The sequence below is a fragment of the Balaenoptera musculus genome, chromosome 11 (assembly GCF_009873245.2).
Source record: "Balaenoptera musculus isolate JJ_BM4_2016_0621 chromosome 11, mBalMus1.pri.v3, whole genome shotgun sequence".
Taxonomy (NCBI): Eukaryota; Metazoa; Chordata; class Mammalia; order Artiodactyla; family Balaenopteridae; genus Balaenoptera; species Balaenoptera musculus.
In genome coordinates this window covers 75,921,018-75,929,757 of record NC_045795.1, presented here as the reverse complement: position 1 = coordinate 75,929,757, position 8,740 = coordinate 75,921,018, and positions in this window count along the sequence as shown.

Sequence of the window (8,740 nt, the reverse complement as noted above, 5' to 3'; positions counted from 1 at the left end):
GAACTGTTAACACTCAGAGAACAATGCTGAAAGCACCTGGAAGGCACATTTCTAAAGTCAGAAAGCCACAGCAAACATTTTGTTTTTGTCTGTCAACTTCGGAAAACAGAATAAATACAAGCTTTTTCGTAGATGCAAAAAAGAGGTGGTTTTAGTTTAGTTTCCACAGTCATGTGATTTATAGACTTCCAAATTATTCCATATGGCTAAAAATAGAGGATCTGATCTTGTAGTTCATAAGCGATGTTAACAGGAGAGTTTCTCTCTCAAGCTCAGGGTAGATGCATTCCTTTTGGCGTGTGCTCTGAGCCCTGAAAGTCAGGGCATGAAGAACCTCTGAGATTCAGATGTGGGGCAAGCCAGGCAGATGATGAGAAAAGAGGGGTTTTATTTCAACATAGTCACAGAAACACGTGGTGCTGGCTGTGATTTACAATGACATAAAGACAATTAATCCAGAGTGCTGGGGAAAGCAGAGTGGGAGGGAAACCCATCAGAGGTAATGAGGACTAGGAGTGAAGAGACAGGTCATTGATAACTTGAAATTCCACGTTGCCAAGCAGAAAGTCTGGCACCAAGCAGAGAACTACGGATGCTGGCCTCAGAATACTTATTTAAATGCCCCGATCTTTCTTTTTTAAACAAAGGATTGACTGAAAGACAAAACAAACTTCCCCAGAAATGATCTAGCATCAATGGGAAAAGAGCTTGGAAAAAGACTCAATGTCCAACTAGGTTCCTGTGCTACTGGCATTAGCCAGTAACAGGGTCCCATTTCCTGAACACCTGGCATGGGATGTGTAAAGGCAGGTATCATCATCTCTATTTCGTAGATAAGGAAAAAGGCTCAGAGAGGTGAAGTGACTCACTGAAAGTCACACCAGCTAGTAAGTTGCAAAAGTGGAGTTCAAAGCCAGTTCTTTCTGGCTCCATAGTACACATTTTCCATCTACACACTTATTACTCAAACTGATCCCAGAAGCATCAACGTGACCTGGGGGGTCAATAGGAGTGAAGAACCTGGGCATCCATCCAGACTTGCAAAATTAGAATCTGTATTTTTACACAATCCTCAGATGATTGATATGCTCATTAAAACTGGAGCACTGTCTCAGATCTCAATCCTTGCTGTATATTGGAATCACCATTAAATCCTGGGAGATATTTCAATTAAATCCTTGCTTTACATTAAATCACTATTAAAGCAGGGGATACTTTAAAACCAGAGATACCAGAGCCCACTCTAGAACAATTATATCAGATTCTCTGGGGTTGGAGTCTGGACATTGGTAGTATTTTCTGCTCCCCAGGTGACTCTAGTTCTTAGCATCACATAGTCTCTGACACTAACTTTGCAAGGCTGTTTAGGGCAGAATGATAAGGAGGTGGAGAAGGTCTGTTTTCAGACCTTTACGGAACCCTTGCCTTTTTTCAAACCACTTAGTGTCATCTAGTGGTTCTCTACCCTTGCTCTACCAGAACCAGCTAGAAGCTTTTAAAAATCCTGATGTGCAGACCATACGCCATACCAATTAAATCAGAAGCTCTAGTGGAGGGACCCTGGCACCTGAAATTTTTAAAGCTCCGAGGTGTTTCCCATGTGGAGCCAGGGTTGAGAACCTCAGCCCCGATTAGAATCTCTGAGACCTGCAACTCATCAGTTCTTCAACAATAAAAGCCAGTTTGCAGGAAATATGGGAAATAGAAGAACAAGTGAAATAACACCATGGGGAAGCAACCAGCCAAGTCGAGGAGGAGTGACAACCCAGTTTCTCTAACAAACACCTCAATGGCATTAAAAAGGCAGAAGACATCTGATAATCTACTTTCTCTATTTCAGGGTACAGATGTTCACATATTTTTTATAATAAAAAGGTTTTTAAAAAATATTTGGGGGTGAAGCCGAGGAATCTGCATTTTAACCCTATCCTCAGAAGATCCTGTTGAATAATTATATTTTGAGGACTTCTCCATAGCAGGGAATTCATTAAGCCCCTGGGAATTCTTGTTTCCTACTTAAGTAGGTTCCAGTACTGAAAGCACGTTTTTCTCAGCTTTTGGACTGGCTAAGTGTTGGGGTTTTTTTTGTTTTTGGGGGGTTTTTTTGACTGCAAGTCTTGCGGGATCTTAGTTCCCCAACCAGGGATCGAACCTGGGCCCTTGGCAGTGAAAGCACGGAGTCCTAACCACTGGACTGCCAGGGAATTCCCTGGACTGGCGGCTAAGATTTTGCTGGGGTTGGTTAGACCTGCACTGCCCAAAACAGAAACCACCAGCCACATTTGGCTGGTCCAAATTGAGATGTTCTGTCAGTGTAAAATATACATCAGATTTCAAAGACTTAGTACAGGACAAAAATAAAATAAAATATCTCATCAATAATTTTATATTGATTACTTGGTAAAGTATAATATTTTAGATAAATTAGGTTAAATAAAATCTATTAAAATTAATTTGTTTTATTTTTGTAAGATGGCTACTAGAATACAATATGTGGTTCACATTATATTTCCATTTAACAGTGTAGCTCTGCGGCTTTGCTAATCAAAATGTGGTCCACTGACCAGCAGCAGCAGTGTCCTCTCAAAGCTTGTTAGACATGTAGGCTTGAGCCCCATTCAGGCGTTCTGAATCAGACTCTGCATTTGGCCAAGATCTTTGTGTCTCTGCCTGCCTCTCAGACTTTCATCCTGTAACTTTTTGTACTGTCTGAAACCCTGTGGCTTCGCGAAACCCAGCAGACTCATTTAGTCCATCCCTCTGCCCCAGGAAGCAGTGCATTCAAATTCTCAAAGTACTTAGGCATCATCATCATCAAGTTATCCACCTTTCTTTGCAGAGCCAGGAAACAGGAAATTTCCTACTCTTCTAACCTCTTGTCTGCAATTTAAGTCTTTGATTTCTAGCTCTGTTCTCAATCACTAGAGAACACCAGTTACTATTTTTCTTTCTCCTTAATACTTCCTCTTCCAGGCCTCCTTTAGATTTTGTTTTCCTTTTCTCAGCTAATTCCATTCTTGTCTCATAGGACCCATTCCCCAGGTCTTTTCATCATGGTCAGCCCCTTTTTGGAGGCACACTGTCCTTCTCAAACAAGTTCACTAAATGCTGGGGTGTTACCAGTCTGTTCTTTACAGTAAATCTGAAGGTGGCTAGTGCCAAGCCAGATCATGTGGAGAGAGGATTTTGATAAATGTTCCTGTCTTTGAAAGGTCAGACAAAAGAAAAAAGAATAGGAAGGGGCAGAACTCCTCCAAGACCAAACAGGAGACAGTAAAGTGAAGTGCTTTTGCCTGGAGTGGTGGGGGGTTCAGTGGCACAAATGGAGAGTCTGCAGGAACTTAGCGATTCTAATTTGGGCTCTTTCATTAGATTCTATCACAAACTCAGGAAAAGTTACCGAGCCCAACTGCCCCGATTTCCTCTAGTCAATGGGGACAATATTGCCCTTTTATTCCATAGGGGATTTTTAAAGCCTGGAATAATAAATAAATAAAAATCAGCACGGTTAAAAAATAAAAATAGACCAGTTTTCTTGCTCATAAGCAACACTAATTTTACATGGGCCATGACAATGATTCCCTCATTCGGGATTTCTATGTGCACTTTATTGGTCAAATGGATAACACCTCCATTTTGAAAAGCTAAATAGTTCTTTAAGCAAGTCGTTATACTAGAACACCTCACTGATCTAAACCAGCTCGTAAAATCCATTATATTAACTTGGTGACTCAGGGACCCTCACTTCCACGAGTGAAATGAGCAATTTAATACTCAACAGAGAGCCTCTTTGTGACAAAGAGGAAATCTGAGTGCTATTATGCCCATATTAAAAGCTAGAGATATTCAGTACTGGGAATCTTTGGAAACTGGAAGCGAATTCACTTTTACTAAAGGGATCTCATGGAGAAAGTAGTCGTATAAAATTCCCAGTGCTTTATTTTTTCCCTCCAATTTTTAAAAACTTGCCTCATCTTCCAAGGCTCTTCTCAGCTCTGCTCAAAATGAACCCAGACCTCTGAAAGTGAAGCAATATCACCGCCATCTATGTTTTCCTGCAAAAAAAAATGTGTTGAAACAGTTACATTCCCTCCACGGTATGATAAAATTCCATTGCACTTAACATTTATGTTTTACCCTTTAAAAATTAACCATATTCCGCATTGCCAAAACACTTTACTTCTACTAATTAATATCACAGTTGGGAAAGTGACTTTTTCTTCTTTTCTCCAGGCAAACAAGCTGAGAGTTTAAGTGATTTACCCTTTCTGAGAGAGGAGGTCACAGACAGAATTCCAGGATTTGAACTCTGTACAGGTCTCTACAAAGACCATTAAGGCAGTTTTTCAGGGACTTAACAAATACCCATCTGGTGATGTTAAACTACCTTTGAAGAAAGCAGCTGTTGGCCCAAATTGAGGCCTACAAGAAACCCTGTGGATTTTGAGGGTCAGGAAGATCTATACAAGGCAGGTTTATGTCCTTCCCAGGAGGCAGCCATATGGACAGCAGGCGGCCCAGTGATAGCCATAGCTGACATTTCTTGAGCACTGATAGTATGCACAGGACTTTACTTGTCTGACCTTATTATCTCTCCAATGCACTGAGTTGTGTATTTTATTATCTCCATTTTACAAATTAAAAAATAAAAACCTTAGAGAGATGTAACAACCTGCCTAAAGTCAAAGGCTAAAATTTGAACCAAGAATCTGAAGCTAAAAACTCAAATTCTAACCAATACCCTCCTGATATTAACCCTGTGATTATATCTGCCGAAGTCATTCACCTTCTTAAACCAAATATCCACACCCACTCTGCTTCATTTACAGAGTGTCAGTCATAATGATTTCTTATATAAATTTGAAAGCCTGGTAGATTAAATCTTACTGACTTCAAAGTTCACATTGTTAAATCAAGACATGCTACATCATTATTTCTATTTCTTAATTGTAAACTGCATCTTAGAACAGAATAAATAATTTGGGGATGAAATGAATGACAAGGACATTGATCATCTAAGAGTATTAATAGCTCTTATTTTTATTTATTTTTATTTTTTTGGCCGCACTGTGCGGCTTGCGGGATCTTAGGGATTGAACCCAGGCCCCAGCCGAGAAAGTGCCAAGTCCTAACCACTGGACCACCAGGGAATTCCCAATAGCTCTCATTTTTAAATCACCAAAAGCAACAATCTGGGTTTAGGGCATATCTATATCTCTATATCTTTATCTATTTCCATCTGTTTTTTTAAAGGATGGTTTTCAATTACTCATCCATTATTCATTGAAACGTACTACATATTATGCACAGGGCTAGAACCAGAGAAATATATGATATGGTCCTTGCCTCTAGCTGACGTACATATGGTGTATTTTTGTGTGTTTTTTTCGTTTGTTTGTTTGTTTTTTGGCCGCGCTGCGTGGCACATGGGATCTTTGTTCCCCAACCAGAGATCAAACCTGTGCCCCCTGCATTGGAAGCACAGAGACTTAACTACTGGACCACCAGGGAAGTCCCTATTTCCATCTATTTTTTAAAAAAATACCATAATTGCTTTATTTTCAGTAAGAAGAAAGGGCAAAAATTTATCCAGAATATTGCTTACTTGATTGTAAATTCATGTTATTTAAATGCAAAAATTTCAATTTCCTCCATGATACCATTTTTTTCTGCTCTATTTCTCAGAGATTTTTGTGGTAAGCCTTAAAAAAGTTACTAACATCATTTAAAAATATACGTATCTATTAGTATGTAAGCTCGTCAGTAACACATTCACAGAGCTTTCTGTGAATACTTTTGTCTATTTGAGATTTATATTTGAAGGTCTCATCTTTCAGCCCTTAGCTAAAGTGTTTATCATTTAGACCTTGCTTATCATGTCCTTACTTTTGCTCATGCCATCCTGAAATCATCAGGGTTTTGTTTTCTAGTAAAAGTTTAGGCATTGTATAATGGCAAACTTTGGTTGAATTAGGCCCATTGACTTTTTTTGCCTCACAGTGTTTTGTTAACATTTGAACTATACTAACATTAAAATTCTGGAAATTTCACACACATGTCCATATTTTTCTCTTTCTCTTGAAAAATCAGAAGATCTGGATATACTAGGCCCTTTTTCCCCCACACAGTTTGGTAGAGAATGCCTTCTGCTGACAAGTTAAGTACTTTCCATTTCACCCATCCCTACTATTCTCACACCTGGCACCTCCCTTCAGTTGAACTTGCGTCTCCTCCCTCCTGCTCCACCCCCCACCTCATCTGCTTTGTTCAGAGATGAATTCCTAATATCCATAGCAAAACCTGGCACACAGTAAGTTCTTGATAAATATTTATTGTAAGAACATGAAGAGGATAGAACAAACACCATTAGACTTGCAAAGATGAAGATCAAGTGAGTGCTTTGTGGAGGTTTTAAAATATGTCTACAATTTATTTGGCACTTCTCCCTATAAAAGGTGGAGACTAATCCCCTCCCCTTGAGTGTGGGACAGACTTAATCACTCACTTCTAATGAATAAAATGTGGCAGTGACAGCATGTGTGATTCCAGAGTCTGTATCGTAAAGGATATTGTCACTTTCACCTTGCTGTCTTTTGGACCACTCACTCTGGGAGAGTCATCCTCAGTAACCTGAGGACACTCAAGGACTCCTATGGAGAGAGGCTTCCTGTCACCAGCTAGCACCATCCTGCCAGGCATGTGGGTGAACCACCTTGAAAGTGGGCCTGCCAGACTCAGCCAAGCCTTCAGGTGACTGCAGTTCTTGACAACTTGACAACAACCTCATAAGAGACCCTGAGCCAGGACCACTTAGCTAAACCACTCCTGAATTCCTGACCCATGGAAACTGGAAGCTAATGAACGCTTATTTTCTTAAGCCACTAAGTTTTGGGATAATTTGTTACACAGCACTAGATAACTAATACATGCCTCAGATTAACCTAAGTCAATTTTTTTTTTGTGCACACCTCATGGCATGCGGGACCTTAGTTCCCTGACCAGGGATGGAACCCATGCCCCCTGCAGTGGGAATGTGGAGTCTTAACCACTGGACCACCAGGGAAGTCCATACATCAATTTGGTTGTTCACAATTCGTGTGTTCTTTTTGATGGATACTGATAACCTCCAATAATTAGGGTAGGTGAGGGCTCTAGTTCTTTTTCCTGACAATATGACTGAACAAGAAAACAATGGCAAACCTCAGATCTAATTCTGCCATGCAGACAAGCAGACACAAAACAATCACACATCCAGTCTTGTGAACTCAGTAAAGTCCCTGTTCTCTGTCATTTTAGGACCATTGGTAGCATTTCACATGAAAGGTTTATTCCAAGATAAATGTGACCATGTTGCAATGGCAGGATCTACTAAACTTCTAGTTGAATCTGATGAAAGAATCCTCCAGTAAGTCAGTCCGGGTGACACAGAACTGAACTGAGTTATAAACTTCAGGTGTCACTCAGAGGGTGGTAGGCTTCTGGGCTCACCAGATAATTATACCGCATCCACGCCAGAATGAAGTGCCTGTACAAAATTTCCTGCCAACTTCTCATCATTTCACACGTGAAAACTTACTTTTAACATCTCTTATGCTAATTAATAAAACTTCTGGTATGGATTCACCTAGAGGTATTTGAAGCTCTGGGTGAAGGGACTTTTCTGGTGTGTTGATTCCTGATTAAGATCCTCCACATGCCGACTGAGTGTGGATTCTTGATTAGGGCACTTTGAATGTTAATTCCCACACCTTGGGTGGTGCACATAGATAACGCGTATATCTTTATGTCTCTTAATGTCTCTACTGACATATTTAGCAACAAGTTATAGACAATGTAAAAATAAGAGATGTTTGTGGGAAATTACCTGGATGCAATGATAGCCTCCAAATAAACTGCCAGGCAAGTTAACCCAGAGGTTACTTAACTGAAAGGCTCGTATACCAAGTAAGATGTTCAAATTATGTGGCTTACTGAAGCAATTTAAAACACATTGCAAAGCAAGGGGGACAAGATGGGATAGATTAACATACTTAATATAGGGTACCCATGAGGTGAAAGGCTCACGCGATCTGAATTCTGGGGATGTCTGCCTGTTCTTTCTCTCTTAATCTCGCTCTCCTTCTCACTCTGTCTCTGCCACATCAATCTTCCTGACAGTGGCGTGTTTATGAGGACCAGAAGTGAGGTTTGAGCAAAATACCCCAAAATGAAAGGTACTGGGGACGAGGCACAAACTTGCTCTATCTGAGATGCCTGCAATTACCCCTGATCAACGTCTGTACTTTGCCAGAAAGTCAGATGAGCAGCTACTCTTGGGCAGAAACCCTGGAACCAGGATGAGTGTCATTAATAGGAGCCAATTTAAGACCTCACAGGTTGAATATTGCATGATTCATGTACCTAGAGGCAATTGCATCAGTGTAATTTCCTACACGACACCCCTTTAAAAAATCTTGTCCTTAATGTGTATAGCAGGAATATTTGGTGCCTCTCGTTTTTCCCTCCCTTCCTGTCTATGTTTAGCATGTGTATTCCTCCACTTCGTTTATCTATGTCTAATGTAGCTCATAAGCTATTTGCTTCTATGTTTAGTTTTATCTCTTCTCCCTATTTGTTTCTCTTACTTTCCATCACAGAATAATAATCTTAAATAATACAGCAAACACACATTACAAGAGATTATCATAGAATTAAGAGATTTTGAAAAAAAAATACTGGTTTTAGGAATGATGATGGAACC